The following is a 26,251-nucleotide window of genomic DNA, read 5'->3' on the forward strand; positions in this document are numbered from 1 at the left end:
GCAGATAAATTATGATAATAATCTCTAACATAGTTAAGACTGCCTAAGAATCTCTGTAACTGAGTTTTATCTTTAATTTCATCAGGAAATTTAGACGCAAACTCTATACTACGGTTGATAGGTATAATACTACCATTGGAAATATTATGACCTAGATATCGGATAGTAGTTTGGAATAACTGCATCTTAGGGGCAGAAATCACTAAACCATTTCGGATAATAACATTCTTAAAAATATTAAGATGTTTAATATGATGATCAATTGATGAGGAAAAAATTAAGACATCATCAATATAAGATAAAGTAAACTCTGTATACGGGTTAAAAATATCATTCATGATATGTTGGAATTCTGATGGAGCATTTTTTAAACCAAATGGCATGACATTCCATTCGTAATGCCCAAAGGGTACTGTAAAAGCTGTTTTATATCGATCCTGTTCTGCAATTTGGACTTGCCAATATCCTGATTTAAGATCAAATTTAGAAAAAATAATTGCATCCTGGAGGCGATCCAAAAGATCTTTTTTATTCGGAATAGGATAACGAATCCATTTTAATTTATCATTTAATGGTTTATAATTTATTACAAGGCGTGGAACACCTCGTTCAATTTCAGCATTTTTGTTTACATAAAAAGCAGTGCAACTCCACGGGGAGTGGCTAGGTCGGATTAATTTCTTAACAAGAAGATTACTAATTTCTGTTTTGTATAATTCCATATATTCCTTTTTCATCTGACTAGGACGAGCTCTAGTAGGAATATATTTTTCATCAAAATCTGGTTCATATGGTAATGTGACTGTATGTTTTTTGCGTTCCCAAAAAGCATTTGGAACATCATTACAAACTTCTGTTTGAAATTCTTTTTCGATTAATTTTATTTTCTATTGTAAAGAGGGTTTTTGTAATCTTTGTTCTGTTGTTAAAAATTGAACTTCCTTTTGAAGAAAATTTATCTGGTTTTCTTTAAAAGTAACTAAATCACGGATCTGATCTAATTATTTTGTGTAAGGTTCTGTTATGAATTCAAACAGTACCGATTTTCCCTGTAGTTGAGAATAAATTCCTGTTTGATCAATTTTCTGAATAGGCATTAAAAGACATAAAAAAGGTGTGCCTAGAATTATATTCTGAGCAAGATTTTTGACTAATACAAAGGATGTAGGTAGACATAAATCTTGATTACAGATATAAGCTTCTGGAATTTTATACCTGATCTGTAAGGAATTACCACTTGCACTGGTTAGACTCTGGGTAGTCTTTTCAAAATATCTGGTAGGAACTATACCTTCCTGGATACAATTCATATTTGCTCCACTATCGACTAAAGCAATAGCATCTTTAATCATGAAATCGGGTTTTATTAAAAATGAAATTTTAGTATACCATTTCTGAAAAGTTACTTGATTAACAAGTAATAAGTACAGGGTAGAAGATTCAGGTTCAGATTTTTGTTCAGTTTTTTCAGTGAGCGGCTTTTCCTGTTTGCTGTCTTAACTGGTTGTGAAGATATTTAATATCTTTAGTGGCAGCTTCACTTGCAGTCTGCAAATGTTTTACTTCTGTTTTTAAAATGTTAATTTCCATTTTTAAATCCTGGAGTGTAGTTGGTTGTTCTAACACAGGTTTTGTGTGAATCCTGTTAATTACATTTTGGAGATTGTAAGAATAATCTGGTATAGGAGGAGTTTCCTGTATGGTCTGTTGATGTTCATAACACATTTTTAAATATTTCATTTTTATTTCTGGATCTTGGATCTGATCTGCTACAGCAAGCATATCCTTTTGTGTATCTGTTAAAACATTAATACTGCTGGGTTCACCTAAGTGTAAACCATTCATTTCAACAATTGATTTCCAATAATTAATTTCTGATATATGTTCCTGGTTAGTATTACAAGGGCAAGATTCTTCTGGTTCATCTTCACTAGTAGAAGTGGAATATAACTGATTAATTTCTTCGTCAGAAGGGGTTTCTTCGTCTGTTGAATTTTCTTCGGCTTCAAGAGCTTGGATTATCTGTTCTTTAATGCCTACATCAAGATTTAATTCATTAATCTTAGATTTGGCTTTTGCTTTACAGTGGTTTGCATAGTGTCCTGTTTGGCCACATTTGTAGCATTTTACTTCTGATTTATTTTTACCTTTATTTTTACTGGTTGATTTTTTGGGATAAAACTTCTTAGTAGTTGGCGGATGACTAGTCTTGTGTGACTTTTTTCTGAAAGGTTTTGAGGATTTCTTATGGAAAATTTTGCGGGTTTTTCCTGGATATTTAATGACTGGTTCATAGGCAAATTGTTCACAAAATTCGCCTAATTCTTTTCTACCTGTAAGATTCTGTTGTTTCATTTGGTGATGTAATTTAAGGTCATTACACAGAGAAAGACCTTCATCGGTAATTATGGAGCAAAGTTGTCCATAAGTATACTGTTCGTAAGGAATAGACATCCGGTCATGGCGGTCCCGAAGTTTTTTCCTAACGTGTTCGGCGAAAAGGGTAGGAAGGCCATCAATAAACTTGGCTTTCCAATAGGTACTGTTACCATCAGGGCGTTGCATAACCTTGATGAGAAAAACATCCTTATACCAACGAAAATGGGTAAGAGAAGGACAACGAAGGTTCTGGAGTAGTTCTCGGCCGCGATCCTGAGAACTCGTACTGGTACCAACAAAATGGAGAATAATGGTCTGGATGAGAGTATAAACAGCATCCTGCTGTTGGACAGGTTGATGGGTAGTTGGATCAACTTCAACTTTAACAGAATTAAGAATTTCTAACTGTTGGGTGAGAGTAAGGATATTATCCCACCATCCTTTAAGTTGTCCGGTAAAACCATTAATTATGAATTTAGCAATGGCTTGATCCTGGTTACTATATTGGCGACAAACGGTTGCATACATCAACATCTGATGTAATTTCTTATATATGCCATATTCGGATTCGCCATCTATATTCCATTCATAGATAGTCTTGCCATGATAGTTTCCCTGGTCATTGATGTAAGTCTCTTCATAGAGAACATCAGGAGGAGTTGGTCGAGCGTAATAGTTCCTACTAGGTGGTAACATAGCAGGTCTAGAGGAACTATACGAATGCAGTTTGTTAACAGATGAGGGTTCTTAGAAATTCATTTGAATTTCATAAATTTGGTCTGGTGATAGATGTTCATTGTCTTCGGTTGGTTTAGCTCTAAGCATCTGGACTGATCCACTGGACTGTCCAGGTGGATGTGGAATGGGTTATGGAGGGCGGACATTCAATGTCTACATTTTCTGTAAAAGGGTGTCCATAAATTCTGTATTAGAGGCTTTTAACTTAAAGTTAGTAACCTCTAAAGGTGGTTTAATGGATACTGGATGTAAGGTAGAAGATCCTGTTACTGGTAACACTAAGCTTCTGTCCTTGAAAGTGGAAATAGCTTCTTTAATTCTGGTTAATTGTTTACTCATGGTTTGACAGATTAAATTAGTATAATTATGTTGTTTAACTGTTAAGCCTAAATCGACGAGTTTAATATATTCGTTTTTGGCAAATTTTCCTGATTGGGCATCTATGTATGCTGTAGCCAATAGTGGTTGACGGGTAGTTTCACCATTAGGGACCAATTCTAGAGCTTGAGGAGGCGGATGGATAGCGCTGATAGCTTGTCCTTCAGTTGTAGTCCAGGTCTTGTATTGATCTTCAATAGCAGTAAGCTGAGGTTGACTAACTGTTTGGTACCATTCTACGAAAGGTATTAGCTTCTGGTGTAACTCAAGGTGTTGATAATAATGACTTTTGTATTCTGCTAACTGGTCAGGAGTATGATTGGAAAAATACCAATCTCTAAAGTCTTTATATTTTTCCTGGTTAAATTCCTGCTTTAAGATTTTTCTATTTTCACTTCCTGGTATAAAATCCATTAAATTTCAAAATTCATGTCACTGGCCGTGGGGCTACCTGGTGGAGGTGCTGTATAGACACCATGAGGAATTCTGTTTTGAGATAACCTGATTCCTTGGATTTCAGAATTCATTGGATCTTCCTGTGGATCACTAGGTGGTCTACTAGGAGGTCGAGAAGGAATCTGTTGTAGGAGAGAGTCAACTGACTGTCTACTGGATTCAGGAAGATCGACTCTATACTGAGGCATAGATCGAAAACTATTATTGGAAAAACTTCTAGGTGCTGTTCTAAAACTAGCATTAGAAGAACTACTATGGGTAAGCAAAGGTTTCTGGAATTGTAGGTACACATTACCTCCTTGTGTTTGGATAACATCCTCGATGTTATGCTGAATAAGCGGTTTTGGCGGAACAGCATTTGGAATGTGCCATCTTTCGGGAAATGTTATATCCTTCCAGGGGATTAACTTTGGTACTGTTACCTGACTACTGTAAAGATTGGTTTCAATTAATACTGTTTGTCCTGTTTCAGATTTCTTTCTAACATAAGGATTTAACGTTGTTAAAGCCTTAATATAAATTCTGGAGTGTACTGAAAAAGGAGGGGTTCCGGGTTTATACTCATATCCATGAGTAAGAACTCTGAGTTCTAAGACATCGGAAAGATTAGCATCACATAGGGCTATACTAAGGTTTGTAATGATGTTCCAAATGCTTTTTGGGAACGCAAAAAACATACAGTCACATTACCATATGAACCAGATTTTGATGAAAAATATATTCCTACTAGAGCTCATCCTAGTCAGATGAAAAAGGAATATATGGAATTATGCAAAATAGAAATTAGTAATCTTCTTGTTAAGAAATTAATCCGACCTAGCCACTCCCCGTGGAGTTGCACTGCTTTTTATGTAAACAAAAATGCTGAAATTGAACGAGGTGTTCCACGCCTTGTAATAAATTATAAACCGTTAAATGATAAATTAAAATGGATTCGTTATCCTATTCCGAATAAAAAAGATCTTTTGGATCGCCTCCAGGATGCAATTATTTTTTCTAAATTTGATCTTAAATCAGGATATTGGCAAGTCCAAATTGCAGAATAGGATCGATATAAAACAGCTTTTACAGTACCCTTTGGGCATTACGAATGGAATGTCATGCCATTTGGTTTAAAAAATGCTCCATCAGAATTCCAACATATCATGAATGATATTTTTAACCCGTATACAGAGTTTACTTTATCTTATATTGATGATGTCTTAATTTTTTCCTCATCAATTGATCAGCATATTAAACATCTTAATATTTTTAAGAATGTTATTATCCGAAATGGTTTAGTGATTTCTGCCCCTAAGATGTAGTTATTCCAAACTACTATCTGATATCTAGGTCATAATATTTCCAATGGTAGTATTATACCTATCAACCGTAGTATGGAGTTTGCTTCTAAATTTCCCAATGAAATTAAAGATAAAACTCAGTTACAGAGATTCTTAGGCAGTCTTAACTATGTTAGAGATTATTATCATAATTTATCTACCGACGCTAACATTCTCTATACCAGGTTAAGGAAGAATCCGCCACCTTGGTCACCTGAACATACTTTAGCTGTTCGCCGAATTAAGGCTAAAGTCCAACAGTTACCTTGCTTACAGTTACCTAATCCTAATTGGAAGAAGATAGTTGAAACTGATGCTTCCAATGAAGGATTTGGTGGTATTTTAAAACAACTTAATCCCAAGACCCAGAAAGAGGAATTATTGCGATTCCATTCTGGACATTGGAATCAAGCTGCTTTAAATTATCCGACCATTAAACAGGAATGCTTAGCCATTGTTAAATGTGTTATTAAATTTCAAGATGATTTATTAAACCAGCATTTTCTTATCAGAGTTGATTGCTCTGCTGCTAAACAGATTTTTAAACAGGATGTCCAAAATCTTGCATCCAAACAGATATTCTTGACTTGGCAGAGTTATTTATCCAATTTTGATTTTGATATTGAATATATAAAAGGAGAAACTAACTCTTTGCCTGATTTCTTAACCCGTGAATATTTGCAGAAATCTGTAAATGACCAGTAGAGGCCAACGTAGGCGTGGTCGTGGCCGAGGTAACACCCCTCGCTATGATCAAACAGAATATCCACCCCTCTCTCGAGGCGGTCAAACCAGTAATCCCTCGTCTAAGGACATTCTCCTTAAGATCGAAGACCCGTACACACCTAACAGTATTACCGAGGAAACTGTCCTCTGGATTGAACCATCAAATGAACAATGGATGACTGATCCATGGGAGATTAAACGTCGGTATCTTACCACTCAGCAATCTCCTCCGCATTTTGACCAGTATCGCTACATCTATGAACAGATGTTAACCGAAACCGGGGCCGTTGAGATCAAGCATACGTTGCATGATGTCAACAAAGCCGCTAGCCCCATCCAGTACAGTAAGATTGTTATCCGTAACATTATGCCCATTTCCACTTAGGGCATTCATCCGCATACTACCCGTGATCTTGATCTCCGGCATAAACAGACAAAATATACTTACTGGGACTACATTGATGCTTTTACCCAGGTTTTCTATTACCAGAATCCTATCAAGAACCATTCTTGGTTTATCCGTACTGCTTCCGAAATCCTTAAAAACGATGTACCTAATTGGTTCCTCGTTTGGTGGGCTAAATTTGGACTTTCCCTTGAAATTTTACCCGAATCAGTTAGAACAGCATATAATGAATGGCATATGGCTTATTCTCATGCTTATTCATTTTTAAATAAAAACAGAGAACTCTCCATCAGTAAGTCTGTTGTCCATTTCACTATCCGGTTTAGCATACCTTGGATATGGAAATGGGATTTCGCCTGTGACTACCAGAACAAAGTCCCCCGACTTAAAAGAATCTTTTTTGTTAAATAGTGGGATAAAATGGATATAAAAGAACTCCTTCAGAAAATTCACCAGCATACCCAAGCCTGTTGGGAGTCTGTTAAACAGCCAGCTTTACCAGCACCTTCTCCAATAGCAGCCATTAATCCGTTTGTACAAATTCAGAAGGAATTAAAACAGAAATATCCCCATATTTCCGACAATGAATTAATTGTTAAAAGCATGGATTATCTAAAAGACCAGTTCCTCCAATCAGTCAGCCAGGATGATGACGCATCCATGAGGTCAAGCATAAGTCAGACTCCATCCGAACAAGACAGTGATCCATCCGAACACGTGTTGGCAGGAGAATCACAATTACCTGAAGATGCTGAGCCCAATCTTGGAGATTTTTGGGATTCGCTTACAGCTGTCATCGTAGAAAAGTTGCCAAAGATAAAAGCAATAAAGGCATGGGACCCGAGCATTAGGCATCGGTAGAACCAGACAAAGGACTTTTGCTTCTAACCCCCTCTGTGTAAAATAGTTTTACTTCCTCAATAAAAATTCTCTTTTGTATTTATGGTGTATGCCCTCCGTTAATGCCCTAGAACAGTATTTGTGGTTATTACAATTTTGGCAAAATCAGAAAGAGCAGTATCGTAATACTCGTATAGACCAGTATACACGCCAGTACATTGCGGAGCGCGTAGCCAAGTGTGATCAGCGGATAGCAGATTTGCAGACGTTGATTCACGAACAAATCATTGCGTGGGCGGCCAGAAGGCCTCCACCACCTCAACAGTAAGGTAATGAGATCATATATGTTATAATTTGTTTTCTTTATACTTGTATTATGTGGTTGCTAATTCCTGGGTTTGTGCTATTGTAAGGTTAATTAATTGTTAGGGTTAGTGGGACGTCACCCAAGTCGCGTAAGGATTAGGTCATTTAGCAGAGAGTGCGTTTGACTGTATGATGCCCATAAGTCGTTGACAGACGTGCTAGCCATAACCTTTAGTGAGCACCTGTAATGGTATCAAAAAACTCAGTTTTCAAAAAAATTAATCCAAAAAACTCAAACCAGACACACTGAGTGTTATTAATTTGCTCAGAATTACTTTTTATTTTTTTATTTTTTACTGTTGGATCATTATGAGTGCACCTGGCACATTTACGATTGTGGTATGGAGGATTATAGATTGTTTAGGGATAATCCAAATAAATTCACTTATTTGGTAAATGTATTTATTTAAGTCACATCACCTTTTTATTTTTTTATATATCTTTTTATAAAAGATTAAAAAAAACAAACTAAAATAAGCAAATCTCAAAATATAGGTTTGGAGGGAACTTTTCCTAGGCATGATCGAAATATAATGGCTCCTTTTTTAATTATTATATTATATATTTTTTCATATTGTATTTTGCATTTTGTTGATCTCATTTTGGACTATAATAATGATTTGAACTATTTATTTCATAAATCTCACAATAAAAATCATTTGTGTAACAAATTAGCTTTATCAAATATCGATTAATAGATAAATAAGCTATATTTTATTTTATAAAACAAACAATTTAAATTTAAATTCATAATTTTTGTTTTAAAAAATAAAATATAATTTGTTCATGTCTAGTATGTCCAATTAAATTAGATTTTGCACAACTCACTATTACTGTCAAATTTATAAATTAAATAATTCGAATTACAAAATGAAATATAAAAGGAGACAGAGAATAGTAGTGTGAAGGGGGAGTGATTCCCGATCAAAGAACCCCATTTACCAAGAAGTCGTCAAGTAGTAGAAATTATCCTATGAATTAGTAACCCGTGCTCATTCAATGGCATCATGTCATTTTTTAATCGTTTCCTTTCCTTAGTTTTAACCTAAGCAATTATGAAGCCTTGCTATTGACTGTCAGATACTATTGGTTAGTCACCCTTTCGGACTTTTTTTTTTTTTTTTGGGTGGAATTTAGGAAATTTTCGGACTCTGCCAAACAAGGCTTCGACGGCCAGATTGAGAGCTGTTAATGTGCCACAACAGTCTTGTTGCAAGCAGTGGCGTAGCAAAAAATTCATAATGATAATTTAGTTCTATTTTTCTAAAAATACTTTTCAGAAAATTCTACTTTTTTGTTTTTTATTTTTTTTTATTTTTACTGATTTTTTTAAATATTCTAAGCAATTTTTTTTTATTTACTTTTTAGACATACCTATATAAATATACCTAAAAAGTAAAAAAATTGTGAGAAAAACCTTTTAAAAATTCACTAAATACCAAAAATATATGAAAATTCAGTACATTTTTTGTATTTTTATGTATTTATTAATTTTTTAAAATATTTTTTCACATTTTTTTTACTTTTTAGATACATCTAAGTAAGGTGCATCTAAAAAAGTAAAAAAAAATGTTTAAAATTTCAAAAATATTCACTAAAAACAAAAAAAAACATGAAAATCGATTAATTTTCAAAAAACTTAAGGGAAAATTGGTCTAAGGTCCTTCTCTCATTTTTAGTAATGGAAGAGACCCACAATATTATTTTGTGATGTGTAAAATCCCTCAACCCCACACCTTTATATCACAGAGAAATTTGACTCTCACAACCATGGCACTCAATCTCCGACAAAGATAGATTGGTATTTCTCTCAACAAGAACAATACAGGGAGGAAGCCATAAAAGGTGGAGATTGGTAATTCATGGCGAGCGTGGGCATCATCCTCTGCAACTACCCAGCAACCACTACTCACACTCTCCATTTTCGAACCCCCAAATCAACATCAACCCCACTCCAACAACTTGTACTCAACTCTCCTTTCATACCCATATCGCTTCGCAAGACGATCGGAGGCTTGTCTATGGTGACCGGAGTAGGTCCCGGCATTGGCACCTACATTTTTGCATTCGTCCTCCCTCTCTCTCTCCTCGTCGTCACTGTCTTCACTACCTCTCGAATCGCCGATAAGCTCGACCGCGATTTCCTACAGGAGGTTTTTTATTCTTTTTCTTCTTCTTCCTCCTACCCATTTCATATCCTTTTTTTGTGTGTGTTTGTTTCAACAATTAGAATGTTTTACTTGGTTTTTTCGTTAACTGGTTCAAATAAATTTTGAATATGTTCGTTGATTTAATGGTCAATTGACGAGTGTTGCTATGCTGTTGATTTAATGGTCATCAGTTTGTGCCCTTTGCAGAACAGAGGATGAATCTTTAAATCACATAATGTTACATTGCTCATTCGTTTGGAAACTCTAGTCTAGCATCATCAAATAGTGGGGAGTGCAATGGGCTATACTAGGTACAGTGGAAAGGTTGCTTCATTGGTGGAGTGGATGGAAGTTTAAAAAATGGGAACTGGAAAATGAAAAGCTATACCAGCAGCAACTTTTTGGTCTGTGTGGAAATACAAAAATGAAGTTATTTTCAATGAGGTCCAGCCCAATCTTTAAGAACTTTACGACCTTATCAAGGTAAGAGTGGCCATGTGGATGAAGTCAAATCTGGTGGGAAGAGATTATTTAATTAACTAGTTTGTATCAAATTTGGAGAGTGGGATGTCTAGAGAAATTTCGAGAGAATTTCTCTGGGCCACTGCAATGGTGAATTTCTCTGGTTTGAACCAGAATATCTAGCATTGTATACACCTTAGAACCATACAAAGCCTACAAACATAATGACTCTTGTACTTAGCTTATAGAAACCATATATTGTAATAAGCAGGGCACATTTGGTTGCTATAGATTCTTCTTACCAAAACATGTATGGGAACTCACTGAAAAAGGTAATTTGTTCTTAATGTCGTCACCGTCTCTTTTTATCGTAAATTCTTGTTATGATTTTTAACAAATTGAGATAATTATAGGCTATAACGAATGAAACTTCAGGGGAATTTGAGCTTGCCCTTTTGACAATCGTACAATGTGCACATAATCCTGCAAAGTACTTTGCAAAGGTATTCATCCAATCTAAAGTTTTTCTTTTCTTATTAATGTAATCAGGACTTCTTAGGATGCATATATATTTGGCTGTATGTAATAGTTTTAAGGACTAGACTATCATTTGTGTCCTGAACAACTGATTTTTGAGATATTGACTTGGGATTGTGGCTTTCCAATTTCTTTGTTCTTCAACAATACTTCTATGCAACGCCAATAGTGGATAATGTTTTCTCAATTTCTTTGGTTTGAACAGAATTTCTCTGGAACCAAAATTTTTCTGGAGAAAATTTCTCTGGTTTGGACAAAATTTCTCTAGAACCAGAATTTCTCTGGTTTGGACAGAATTTCTCTACAATCAGAATTTCTCTGGTTTGAACAAAATTTCTTTGGAACAAGAATTTCTCTGGAACTAGAATTTCTCTGTGAAAGTCCAAAGAAATTCTCTGGATTGAATTTTCTCTGGATTGATTCAAGGGACCTTAGACATTATGAAAATATTGAATGTCCTTTATGCTATAAAATCTTAATACTAGGGACCCTAAAAAAAATTCCCCAAAACTTAATCCAAAAAACTCAAACACTGATTAATTTTTTTTCCATAATAAACAACAATGAGATATTACTAAATTTAAATGTTAAGAGTTCATTTGGATAAATGTGAATTTTAAATTAAAGGATTTGGGATTAAATTTTATACAAATTTTGGGAAGTAACTATTTTATATGTGGATTGGAAAATTAAAAAAGTAGATACGTTGATATGTCGCAACAAAATGTCTATCATATGTCGCAATTATGATATTCGTGATTTTTAGTTATAACGCATTATAGTGTTAGATATAATTTAGTTATAACTTCTTATGGTTGTTATTTTAGTTATGACTATATATCAAGTAATAGTTAGTTATGACTCATTCTGATATTAGTTATGACCTATTGTATTTTTTTTTTTTTATAATTGAAGATGTGTTGCTTGATCATAATTTATATAGTGGTCATTTTAGTTATGAATGGAAAAAAAACACATGAAAGATACAGTCTACATGTCAAATGTAACTAACAATCCAATAAATTCTATATCTTCATTGAAATTTATTATGTTTGCATGTCAATAATAATAGATATCACCATTATATTGAAATTTTTATAGATAATAATATAGCCTTTTTATTTTCAATCAAAATAACAATTATTGTTCTCACAATTTTAAAAATGTCATTGACATTTTATTTTAAATAATATTTTTATAATTTTTTTATTTAATATATTTTCTTTATGTTTAAAAAAAAAAATTCCCAAAACTCAGGGGGGCACGTGACCCCCCTGAGCCCAGCATGGCTCCGCCTATGGTTGTAAGGATTTTTAGGGTTTTTTTTGTCCTATTTTGATAATTTAAGGATCTTTAAGGGTCTTTAGGATCTTTTAAATTGTTCATATTATAAGATTTATCGAATATATCATTCATATAAAAAAATCAAATTAATATGATATTGATAACTCCATAATCATGTCATAATTATTTTTTTAAAAAGATAAATTACACAGAAATCCCTTCTATTCTTTGAAATCACACTAATAACCTTGTCAGTCAACTCTAATTATTATTATAATAAAATTAATATATTACCCTCATTTCATTACTTAATTTTTCAAGTAAATCTAGAGAGATAAACAAATAAAGGAGAATTCTATTACACACCTCCATACCATATGCATTTTTAGTTACGTTATTTTCTTTTTTAGTTATGACTAATTTTCTTCTTAAATTATTACATTATTTTGAGATATTTGGCTATGAGTTTTTTGTATTTAGTTATGATTTTTTTTTCTCTTTTAATTATGATTCAAAAAATATGAAGTAATGTCATTTCTTCTATCGTTATAAGGTGCATATGGTACACACCATTTGAAGGGTGTGTATCATAGTCATTCCCATATACATATATATATATATATATATATATATCTCCTATTATAAAAGTGTGAATAACCTGCCATGTTTTTTACTTTTTTTAAATTTCAATTTTACCCTGTCAAATCTACTATATAAAAGTTATGAAGAGTCCTATATAAACCAACTATCTCTTTATTTTTGAAGTTGAATACTCAAAAATGATATATCTGCTTCCAAACGTTCTATATAAATATAAATAAACTGTCTTCTTTATTTAAAAAAAAAAGTCGTCTCCCTATTTTTTATATTAATGATGATTGAAGAAAAAAAATAATTACTCTATTTTTATTTCCTGTTTCTGCTTCTATATTGATATACATAATATTTACAATTGTCCATCATGGATCAAATCACTGTGAATAATTTTGATTGAATCTTGAAATTGTATGCATTCGTTTGAATTTAGACAGAGGAAAGTGAATGCATTTTTAAAACAGAGATTTGTGTTGTATCTAAAAAATTCACAAGTTATCTTTATACACTTTCTTTTTGTTTAAATTATATTTTATGAACTGTAACCAATGTATGATGTCAAAATTCTAAACAAGAACCACTTTTGTTGGTTTTATTTTTTAAATTTGTTTTTTAATTTTTAATTTTTTTTATTTTCTCAGCTTTGGTGATTAAAGATACTGAAATTTCTTCATATTTTATATTTAAATTATACTTTTACATGAAAATCTAATATCTAATAATTTAATAGAATTAAAAATTGAAATATTGGTAAAATTTTTATAAATTCAAACATGTACTATTTTTTATTATTATTATATATATTTTGTTATTATTATTATTATTATTAATAAAATTTCAAAAAGAATACACAACAAATTATTTTCTAAGTGTATTTATATTAAGTGAATCTAAATCTAAAAGTAAAATTAAAAAATAAAAAAGTATTAAATTAAGTGAATATAAAAAGAAAATATAAGGGTTATTAAATAAAAAGTGTCAAAGACAAAAAATATGAAAATAAAAAATTTTAGAACAAAAGTTTGAAAAACAAACCAAACAAAACACTATAAACTTCGTTTTTTTTTAAATCTTTTTTCACTAATCTCAAATTTTATACAAATTATTCACAAATCCCTTTAAATTTTTATGTGAATTTAATAATCTAATTAAAAAAATGGTATATACACACAAAAATGTAATATTAAACATGTAAATTATAACCAACTATTTAATTGTGAATAATTAACTTCTTACTTGTATTATTATGTTAAAAAAGATTTCACACATTACTTTTGTGATATATTATATATGTCAATGTCTACATATATAAATATATATATATATATGTATATATGTAAATTTATATATGTTACTATATTAATACATTGTCAATTTGTAATGTTATATTACTATCGAATTCTTTAATTTTTTAACATATATTGTTTCAGTAATATAGTTATATTTGTTAGGAAAAAAACTACGGAATTGTGTATTATTCTCCTATCAACTTATGTTCAATACATATATATATATATATATATATATGTCATACAAATAATTGTCCACAACAAACACTTTCAATAACAAATTAAGATTTTGCAAAACTGTCACAACCTGCTCCCCGTACTCAAGAGTTAAGTATCGTGATGGCCAGTAACTGAAGTTACCTACGGCCAATTCTTGAACAAATTAATAAACGCAAGCGGAAATAATATTTAAGTGAGGGTACCAAAATAATCATCAGAGCTTCTACTTTCATAACAAAAATTCATTGATCAAAAAGACCGATATTTACATATGAAGAATAGAATTATAAATACTATAAAAGTGCTATGTATGTCTATTCCACAACCCCGCGTCTAAGACTCTCCAAAAGCTATTTTTGAATTGCATTATTTCCTGAAAATTGATAAAGAGTTATGGCAAAGTGAGAATATTATACCGAGAGCATAATTACCATGGATAAGCTTTAGGCTTAAAATAGATAAAATATAATACTTTTTTATTAGAGTAAATAAGTTTCTCATATTATAACAGAAATCCGTTTAAGAAATCATATATATAACCATAACCACAATGCAGAACATAATAGATGTCAATCGATTCATGACAATACAAAGGTACGAATTCAAGAGGTGGCTTGTACGGATTCTAGAGGTGGCTCCCACATAGTGTAGCACTTAGCTCCGTGCAGAATAGAGGTCACTGGAGTGACAAACAGAACAGAGGTCAACGGATCCATGACAAATAGAGGACCACAAAGTAGTCAAATAGAGGCCAATGGTTATTTAAATTATAGCGATCTCGGTTTTTCCTTCCTTTGTTTATTGTATTCCGGACTTGGTTCTGTGGTTATGTTGTTGTCTTATTCTTATTTTCATCCTTTACTCTTTATATTTGAGTCTTGGGTTGTGTTGGACAGGTTTGGAACAGGTTGGTTGTGTTTAGAAACCAAAAGTTGATGTCCAGATTTTGGCATTCACGCTCGAGCGGGCCCTTTCATTTTTGTTCTTCCGCTCGAGCGGGGACCATGGTCTGCAGAACTTCTGCAAGTGTGCAATCGACGCTCGAGCGCCGCTTTTGACGCTCGAGCGTGAGTCTGTGTCTGACGCTCGAGCGGGGAGTTCCACGCTCGAGCGGGGCGACGTGTATATCAGTCCGAAGTTCGCTCTTTTTGATCACTTTTTCAACTCCTTTTCTCTCTCTTACTTTTCAAAACCTCCATTGGAGAGCTACTCTCTCTAAAACCCAACTTCTCTCTAGGTATTGATCTAGTTAGAGTGATCTCCCACCTTTGTCCTTTTGTAAAAAGTGTGGAGTTCGTTGTGGGCTACTATCAATCCGAAAATTTCTTGGTTTGGAGCATTTCGAGATTTCTTCATCTTCTCCGTTGAGCTCTGAAATTTGAGGTAGGGATAACTACTCATGTATATGATCTTTAATAAAAGCTTTCGGTCATTTTGATTTAATGTTGATATTGGGTAGTTTTGGATGTTAGGGTTTTCAAATGAGTAAGGGAGGGTTTTGTTATTTTGGCCCACATTTGTGTATTTTGGGTCATAAAATGAGGGTATTGATATTATTGAAGATATTTTGGGCCTTTGGGTCAATATTGAGAAAGAGGGAGAAAAGCCCTAATTTGATGATATGAATTAATTTATATAATTAATTTGGGAATGTTATAGAAATATGAAATTGAGTTGAGAATAATGAAATTGGCTCACTATGAGGTAGAACGGTGGAGTTGGATTCATAAATCACTCACCTTTGAAAATGTTGATAATTTATCTGTTGATGCATTTATTATCTGTTTAGAAATAACTGTTTTGGGCTATCGGTGGAGGATAGTCTTGATTGTTGTAGACACTGCATGATGATTAGGTGAATTAAAACTAATTGGTTTGTTATGTTATTGAGTATGACGGTTGGGATAATACATTAAATTTATGTATTGATTGATTATGTATATGATATGTGTTTATATACATTGTGTTGTGTGGGAGGAGATAGGGGATGTACTCCACGGTTTAGGAGGAGATAGGAGATGGACTCCTAAACCAGATGTTATTTGGGAGGAGATAGGGGATGGACTCCATTGATACAGCAAGTCTGTATATCTATTGAAGTGTTGATACAGCAAATATGTGTATCTATTGTGAAGTATGGAAGTGTTTGAATGTGTTATTGATACAGCAAATATGTGTATCTATTGTGAATTATGGAAGTATTGTTGATATGAGCTATAGTCTCATTAAATTATTGGCCAGGTTCTGAGCCTTATTCATAAATTGAGAACTGGATAAGAAATGGAAAATGGAATGAAACATGGACATATTGGTCATGTAATTGAAATGGATCATGAATTGATTTATGTGAGTTAAACATTTATCGAATGCCAATGTTTTAGTTTTTGCTCATACTATGTTTAGCATATCTCTACTGGGCGTTGGCTCACTCTATATGGGACATCACTTTCAGGTTTAGGTATTATGCCGCCTCCGAGATCTTAGCTTGGATAGCTGTGGGAGTTGAAGACTCTTTTGTTTATCTTTTGTTGTATTACATGTATATCAAGCCAAGGGCTTATTTTGTGTAGAGTTAGTGCTCTCTTTTTGTAACCAAGTGTTGACTTGGAAAGTTGTAAGCCTATAGGGCATTTACTTTTGTTGTCAACATGTAATACATGTTGTAACATGTAATACATGTTGTAATAAATACTCTGATGAATGAAATTATGCTTTATTCTCTTATGTCTAACCATGTCAAGATTGTGTGGTTTATGGGTTTATTTTGAGGGCGTTACATAAATCCCCTAAGGCATGGGACTCCCGTGGTGGTACTTACAGAAAATAATTACTTATGAAATCATTGTCAAATAATTATTAAGATTTAAACATACATATCCATGGGTTTCATGTAAGCAAATAGAGTTCAGAAAATAATCAACGTAATTGAAATATCAATATAATTTATAAAACACAATTTTCGTAAAATAAATTATGGTAACTCAAAACATACGTAAAATATATTATGGTGACTCAAGATATAATACAACTCACCTTAATATCACTTCTTTTTTTTTTTTGGCCATTTTGAGGCCTTCCTCCATGTTGCCTCTCCTTCTCACTTTCGTTGTTTATTATTGTTGACTTGTGTTTATTCATTCTCACCAATCTCCTATTTATAGGAATGGTGAGCAAAGCTTACACCATTGATCATTTGCCACATAGCAACTCAATATATATCTTACTTCTAGACTTGAGTAACCCCCAAGTAAATTAAATATCTTATTATATTTTGGCCCATAAATTAAATTAATTACACTATTGACTTAAATAATGACCTCAACATATAATATTTGTACTATGATCCTAATTTTTCTTAATTATAAAATTACATACAAATTGCACCTTGATCTCAATTAATCGTATATAGAATTATATTCTTCTCATTTATAATTAGATAATATTAATATAAAATTTAATGGACAACTTAAATTTTTGGATTGCTGCAAAAACACTTCCATCACGACAATAATTGTACTTTTTTCCCTCATAAAAAAAAATACATTATTGAGAGAAAATAGATTTTCAGATTCATAACAATATGATATCACCTCAAACTTTTATTCATCATTTTTTTTTTTTTATTATGATGAGTTATAATGGTGAAGTAAGAAGAAAAACACGAAGATTGTGAAATAAAAACTACAGAAGATCAATTGCAACATGCTCTCCAAGAAAAGTTATACGAGTTGAAGTAGGAATTGTCCTATTTGATATGAAATTCAAGACAAACAATGTACCTCATGCACACATTTTAAAACCAAATGACGCCTAAACATTATCGCAGCAACTCAATGATGCAAAAAGTAACTATATCAAATAAAAAGTTTCGATCAATTTTTGTTATATGTTGATTACTTACCGATGCCATAAAAAATTATGTAACTTGATAGTTTCATGAAAGTGACCCTACAGACACTTATAAATATGGATCTATAAATGTCGTAAAAACAATCATGAAATTTCTATATTGATCGAAATATTAAGTTACATCATTCCATTTTCTGAAAAAAATTATTCTACATTTTCGATATAAGTGAAAAACATACTAATGACTAATGTTATATTTTTCATCATGCAAGATATTTATGGCACAAGAAATAAGACTCAATGACTCTTGATGTATAAAAATCTATTACAAATTGATATTAATGCATTCTTACAGTAATAGTATGCAAATAATATATAATAGTGAGTTTAATGAATTTGTATTATGAGATGAACTATTAAACAAAATTGTGTAATTGTACAATTAATTTCATACTTTCAATTGTGTTACAGGTACAAATTATGAAAAATTGAAGTGGGAAGTTGATAGAAAAAGATATGTGCAATACTATATATTAAAGGAGCTGTTTATTGTTTATTGTTTAAGATAAAATCGTGATCTCAATAATCTAGCTATAAATTAATGTTTATATTTATAAAAAATTTCATTTATCATTTAAATTTTTTAGCCGAGTATGCATTTATTTCTTACTCGTATTTTGGATAGATCAATTTATCTATACAAGTCTCTATACTTTGTATACATATTACATACCAATTTAAGAGACGCGCATAATTATAGTACTAACAGTTAATGAAAATCACGTGCCAAGTGCAACGCACGTGCCCAACTACTAGTAATTATAAAAGTCTAAAGAGACTGCCATATTTTCTACCTTTTTTTAAATCTAAATTGTTGTGACGCCCCAAAATTTAAGGACATCTTAATAAGGTTTAGAACTTAAAACCAATTTTCTTAATTAAGAACTCCTCATCAATATTGCCACTAAGTTTACCATCATCCATTAATTAACAACATAGAAATTAAAAGTTTTTAAATTATAACTCCAATAAAACTTAAGACTTAGTCTTAGTACATGAAAGAAAGACACAAATACAAAAAAAAAAAAAAAAAAAAAAAAAAAAAAAAAAAACCACTAAAAAAATTTCAAAAAAAAGGTTCATGGAACTTGGGCACACTTCGAGCTAACCAAGACTAAATGTCGCCTTCCAAGACCTCGGTATTTCCTTCGGTTTCTTCTGTACCTGGCATAAAATGCCAGGGCAACGGGAATGCCAATGAGCAACGAGCTCAATAAGATACTACAACCCGAAAATACCCACCCCAATAATAGTACTCACAATTAATGAATAATGTGTAGTAACAGAATAACATGCAGCGTTTAATAAGCATAACAGGAATGCTATCAATTGAAATAATAACAATAGATAATAAGAACAATGGCAAGCAAAAGTAGTATTTCATCATAAAGAAAATGCCAACTTTTCTTTTAAATTCACATAGATTTAGTTTATCAGGTAAATCTAAGTAACCCAGTGGAGCACCATTTCCACTCAATCGCTAAGTAATGGCCACGGGCAATTCTGACTCCCCCTTGATCAAATATTCAAATGTTACTTGTTGTAACTACTAATGATGCCTGCGCACCAGGGTTACATACTCGAGTCGTGACATCACGGTCTACCCCAAGGGAACAGTCTATGTTGTGACACCCGCACCACTAACCTTATATCGCCTATACCGATAAGAGCTGAAATACCTTCCCGTGCCATGTTAGGGTTTGCAACTCACTTGCGCAAGACTCTAAACCGGGCTCACCCTATCACTTTTAAACTTTAATGCATTGGTTCAATTTCGTGTTTCTTTACTTCGTCAAATTCATATTTTGATGCATGTACGAGTTTTAGTTTGCAAAGCAAAGTGACATAACGTTTATATAGCACAACATAATCACGTATGGAAACCAAAATAAATATTAGAGAATGTTGTAGGAGTCATCACAAAATTTCAATGAATTTCTCACACTTCTTCTTTTCAGTACTATATGGTCACACTAAAAATAATGAAACCCATATCAAACGAAGTTCAATTATTACAATATTTTAAATGATACTAGTTCATTGAGTTAGGAAAATATTTCACGGAGAATACCAGGGCTAAAAACGATTTTAAAATAAAATTTGGAAGAAAACTGGTTTCTGGGACAGTGAGTTATGGTAACTTCCAGCACAGGTGATTTGTGTTTGAAAAATAAAAAGGGACATCAAACGGTGTCAAAAAGAGACATGGTCAGAACGACTTGCTAGATATTTGAGTTTAGAACATATTTCCCGAAGATTTTGAAGACTGAAAACCAATGGAAGATGGTCAAATAATTTTTCTAAGAAAATAGGACAGATTCTGTTGCATTTTAGTAAAACTACAATTTCTCCTTTTAGACTTATCCATTTTTTGTGAAATTGGCGGCACATGAAAGATAACTCTTATATCTAACTATCCGAAGTGTTCGTATAGAAAAATACCATTTGCAAAGAAAATGGGACCTGTTTGAAGTCATTGTTTCTGCTGTGTTGTGAACAACACTTAGGACAAATATTTACTTCGGTAAGAAAATAGGGTCCAATGATTTTATAAAAATTTACACATGTATAGAACACCTATATATACTCCCAGTACAAACAAATTTTTGACACAAGTTATTTTCAATTTATTAAAGCATTTTACCTCTGATAAAATCTAAGACAGTGAAGAAAATATAAGTTTCGAGTAAAAGTGAACCAACCTCATCTCATATTACCCCAATGCAAGATTATTTCAAACAATGGAGAATATTTGAACACCTTAGAAGATAAAATCAGTAGCTAAACCATATAATCTATGCTTGCAAGAAGGAATAAAAATCATATAATCATGAAATTATTATTCAGGTAAATTATAATTTAACCCCCTGTGGTTTGCTTAAAAAACACAGAGTCCCCTTATAATTTCATTTGTAACACTTAAACCCCTTATACTTCATATCAAAGTGCAATTTTGGACAAAATTGTTTGTTTAAACAGAACGTGTGTTACACAACCATGACTGGTGAGTGGAATAGTTTTTCTAGCCCCAAAAACATATGACAAATGACCAAAACACCCTTATTGCCATATATATACACAGAATGGTGTAGTGCAACAGAGTATGGATTACACTCTTGGACCATCATACAGGTTCTCTCTCCCTCATTATATAAATATGCAACACCATCACCTTCCATGCAAAATCACCGCCATCACCTTTTATTTCTCCTTTCATTTACCACCATCATCTTCCATGCAAAATCGCCACCAACCAACATCACCACCATCATATTCCATGCAAAACCACAACCAACTTCTTATTCCATGCAAAACCACCACGCAAAATCACCACCACAACTTCTCTCTCTAAAAATTATCCAAACCCACTCTTCTTCTTATAATTCAAATTAGTAACAAACCCAACCCATGAAATCAAACAATTAATATGTGTAAACATTTAGATTTTTGAAATAGAATTGATAGGATTCATACCAACCAAACCCACTTTTTCTTCTCATTTCCGACATATCTTTGGCCCATCTTTTGGACTCCATAATTTTCTCGATTCTTAACGATTTTATCCCATTTTTTCACCAATCTTCGCACCTTGCTTTGTACTTCATCCGACGCTACCTCGTTTTCTCACTTCTTCCTGAAATGGGTGGTTTCGACATACCAAAAGTTGTCTGAAAACTAATTTCACACATTTCAAAGAAACATCTTCAAATCTATTTCTTTCTTAGTCATGATTTTAGTGACGTCTGTCATAACATTATTATTTGTTTTAATCAACATAAAACTAGAATAATACTAGTTAACATGAAGTTGAAAATTATTGTTCTTTTTAATTGAGTTTCAATGAAATATCAACACCTCTGGGGGGAAAAAAAAAAGAAGCACTTATGCTACTTGTTAAAAATGGCATGAATTTTACTCAATATGTGCGTCAAAGTTGTGACTAGAAACATTGTTATTCTAGCTATAGGTCTGTTGATTTAGTTGCAGCTAACTTTGTTCATTGTAGGTCTCTATTGCAGTTATGGAGCCTTATAACAGTGTTTTTTCTACGCACTCTCTCCTCGAGCACACAGATGCGGCTGTGCTTTTGGACAATGAAGCCATTTACAATATTTGCCGGAGATCCCTAGACATTGAAAGGCCAACTTATACCAATTTGAACAGATTGATTTCTCAAATAATATCGTCTTTGACAACTTCTTAAGGTTTGATGGGGCCATTAAAGTAGACGTTACAGAGTTCCAAACTAACCTTATACGATATACCCGTATACATTTCATGCTCTCCTCGCATGCCCTTGTAATTTCAGCTACAAAAGCATACCATGAGCAGTTATCTATACCTGAGATCACAAATTCAGTGTTTGAGGCGACAAGCATGATGGCGAAATGTGATCTGAGGCATGGGAAATATATGGCTTGCTGCTTGATGTATCGTGGAGATGTTGTTCCAAAGGATTTTAATGTAGCCGTTGCCACTATCAAGACCAAACGGACTGTACAGTTTGTTGACTGGTGGTTTGTAATGGCATTAAGAAGAAAATTAGAGAAATAAATAAGGGTAATGAAAAATGGTTGGGAGCACTAAAATGGGAGCACTAGAGGGAGCACTAATGATGTGGCAGTGGCCTATGCCTTATTTTTTATTTTTTTTGGTATTCCCAATGCATTAGTGCTATTAGTGGTGCTTTTTTTAGTGGTATGAATCATTGTTGTAAGGGTAATTTAGACTTTTTATAATTTATGTTACATCCGTCCAAAATTATACTTTGGTATGAAGTATATGGGGGTTTAAGTATTAAAAATGAAACTATGGGGAGGCTCCATGTTTTTTGAGTAAACCATAGGGGGTTAAGTTATAATTTACCCTTATTATTCTATCAAAATGTAAACATGCATTGAGCTATTCTTGCTATGTGTATATTAACAATGCACACTCTTACATATTTTTAATATATAGATTTAGTAAAAAAAAATATCTAAGGGAGGATAAAGGTTGAGTATTCTTACCTTAAGAGGTCTTACAAACTATTCTTAAGATTAGTTTTGAAGTGGTGACCACCAACCACCCTCTCCTCTTTCTCTCTTTTTCTTTTCTTTTCTCCTCTCTTTTTCTTTTTCCTCAACCGTGTGTATAGAAATGAAAGGGTTGAGATAGTGTTCTATTTGTAGGATTTTAGAGGCCTATTTTTATTTTATTTTATTTTATTTTAATTTTTTTTCCTCTTGGCTTGAGAAATATTACCTACTTGTATAGGCTTACAGTATGTTTTTATGCTTGCCTTGGCATGCCTTGACAGCAGCCTCCTTGGGAAGAAAAGGCAGCCGAAATGCTCTGCCCAAAAATCTAAATTTTAATTTTTTTTTAGTGTGTACAAGAAATAAAAATCAATGTATATATATAACCTAGTCACTAGATATTTTGCTCCCTACTATCCTCTAACTAACTTAGTTATTATTTGTTTAAATCATTTAGTTTCCACAACTGTATTTAGACACAAAAATGTAATCACATAAAGATAAATAAATTTATTTAAAGGAATTTAATATTGGTATTAATCATGATGATATTAACATTATAATTTAATAATTTAATAATCACTATTAATTGACTTAATATTGTCATTAACAAACTAATTCGTTGTTTGAAAATTCAGGTTCTTACAACCTATCCCCCTTAAATAATTTCGTTCTCGAAATTTTAACGCGTACCTTTATCTTCAAACAACTGAGGGTAGTTGGCTCGTATTGCATCCTCTACTTCCCAAGTAGACTCCTCCACTCCTCGATGCTGCCACAACACTTGCACCAAGTGGATGACTTTACCTCTCAAGTTCTTTTCTCGTCGATCTATAATCTTTATAGGCCTTTGCTCAAAACTTGCATCTTCATTGAGATCAATATCTCCCTAGTTGATAACATGGGAAAGGTGTGGCTCATACTTCCATAACATTGAGATGTGAAAAACATTGTGCACCGCTACAAGCTGTGGTGGTAGTGCTAAACGATATGCTACCTCTCCTACCTTGCTTAGAATTTCAAAGGGTCCCACATAACGAGGTGCAAGTTTTCCTTTCTTCCCAAATCGTGTAGCACCTCGACGAGGTTGAACTTTGAGAAAAACATGATCCCCTACCTCAAACATTAAGGGTCATCTCCTTTGATCCCAATAGCTCTTTTGTCGACTTTGGCCTGTGATTAGTTGTTGTCTGATCAGTTTTATCTTCTCAGTGGTCTCTTGAACCAAGTCTGGTCCTAACAAGGTTGCTTCCCCTACTTCAGTCCAATAGACTGGTGATCGATAAGGTCGCTCATAAAGTGCTTCATACGGTGCCATTCCAATACTAGCCTGGAAACTATTGTTGTAAGCGAACTCAACGAGAGGTAGTTGTTTCTCCCAACTTCCCTTAAGATCCACAACGCAAGCTCGAAGCATATCCTCCAAGATTTGTATCGTCTTTTCAGACTACCTATCTGTTTGTGGATGAAATGTCGTACTAAATCATAGGTTCATTCCCATTGTCTTCTGCAAGCTCTGCTAAAATTGAGAAGTGAATCAAGGATCACGATCTGACACGATGCTATCTGGTATTCCGTGTAATCTGATCACTTCTTTAATGAAAAATCTATTGAATGAATCTAACGTATCTGATGACTCGACAGGTAAGAATTGAGCTATTTTATAGTTAGTCGATCTACCACTACCCACACGCCGTCATGTCCCTGTGGTGATCGAGGCAAACTCATCACGAAATCCATGGTTATGTGTTTCTATTTCCACTCCAGGATTAGTAAGGGTTGAAGTGTTCTTGCCGGTCTTTGGTGTTCAGTTTTTACTTGTTGATATGTTAGGCACTGAGACACAAACTTTGCTATATCCCTTTTCATTCCGCCCCACCAATATTGGCGTTTTAAGTCTTGGTATATCTTAATACCTCCTAGATGTACTACGAATACTGAATGGTGGAATTCCTTAAGTATATTTTCCCTGAGTGAGTCGTCGCTTGGCACGGACATTCGACCTTGATATTTCAAAGTCCCATTTGTGTGAATTTCCCAACCAGGCATGGTTTCACTAGACTCCATTCGTGCCTTGATGAATGCTACCTTCTGATCGTACTTTTGTGATTCTAATATCTCGCTCAAAATTTTAGACATAGCAATCAGAGCACCAAGGTAAGCCTTTTCATCATGAACCTCCTATTTGTACCCCAAATTCATTGAGCGTTCCAACCATATTTCATTCTCTAAGTGCTAAACTAGAAACAATCCCTCTATTCTTGCGACTTAGCACATCTGCCACCACGTTAGCCTTGCCGGGATGATAGGAAAGGGTAAATTGGTGATCCTCAAGATATTTCATCCAGCGTCTCTGACGTATGTTCAAATCCTTTTGGCTGAACAAATACTTGAAGCTTTTATGATCGGTGAATATCTCAAACTTTTCACCATACAGGTAGTGTCTCCAAATTTTGAGGGCGTGAACTGTAGCTGCTAACTCCAAGTCATGAGTGAGATAATTCTTCTCATGGTTCTTTAATTGCCTTGATCCATATGCCACCACCTTGCTATTTTGCATCAATACGTACCCTAGACCTTCTTTGGAAGCATCACAATACACATTGTACCCAACGTCTTGTTCTGGTACAACGAGAATAGGGGCACTCGTCAATCTTTTCTTGAGTTCTTGGAATGAATTTTCACAAGACTCATTCCATCCAAACTTAACTCCTTTTCAAGTCAAATGTGTCATTAGTTTGGCCATTGGTTTGGCCAATTTTGAGAAGTCTTGAATGAATCTTCGATAATAACTAGCCAATCCTAAGAAACTACGAATCTCGAATGTGCTCTTAGGTTGCTTCCATTCTATAACTGCTTCTACTTTAGTTGAGTCCATTGATATTCCCCTTTCAGACACCACGTGACCCAAAAACTTTACTTCCTCCATCCAGAACTCACATTTACTAGCCTTAGCATATAGCTGGTTCTCCCTTAAGGTTAGAAATACTATTCTCAAATGTTGTTCATGGTCTTCTTACACCAAAATATCATTAATAAAAACTACCACAAATTGATCTAAGTAAGATGTGAATATTTTGTTCATTAAGCTCATGAACATGCTTGGTGCATTGGTTAGGCCGAATGGCATCACTACGAACTCATAGTGGCCGTAACAGGTTCGAAATGCAGTCTTAAG

General features: G+C 33.2%; 1 pseudogene; it reads left to right on the plus strand.

Moving 5' to 3' along the window:
- Nucleotides 1-9,632: 9,632 nt before the first annotated feature.
- On the plus strand, nucleotides 9,633-22,609 carry LOC114300444 (tubulin alpha-3 chain pseudogene; annotated as a pseudogene).
- The last annotated feature ends 3,642 nt before the right edge of the window (nucleotides 22,610-26,251 follow it).

The sequence above is a fragment of the Camellia sinensis genome, chromosome 1 (genome assembly GCF_055761805.1).
Source record: "Camellia sinensis isolate YWXY chromosome 1, ASM5576180v1, whole genome shotgun sequence".
Classification (NCBI taxonomy): Eukaryota; Viridiplantae; Streptophyta; class Magnoliopsida; order Ericales; family Theaceae; genus Camellia; species Camellia sinensis.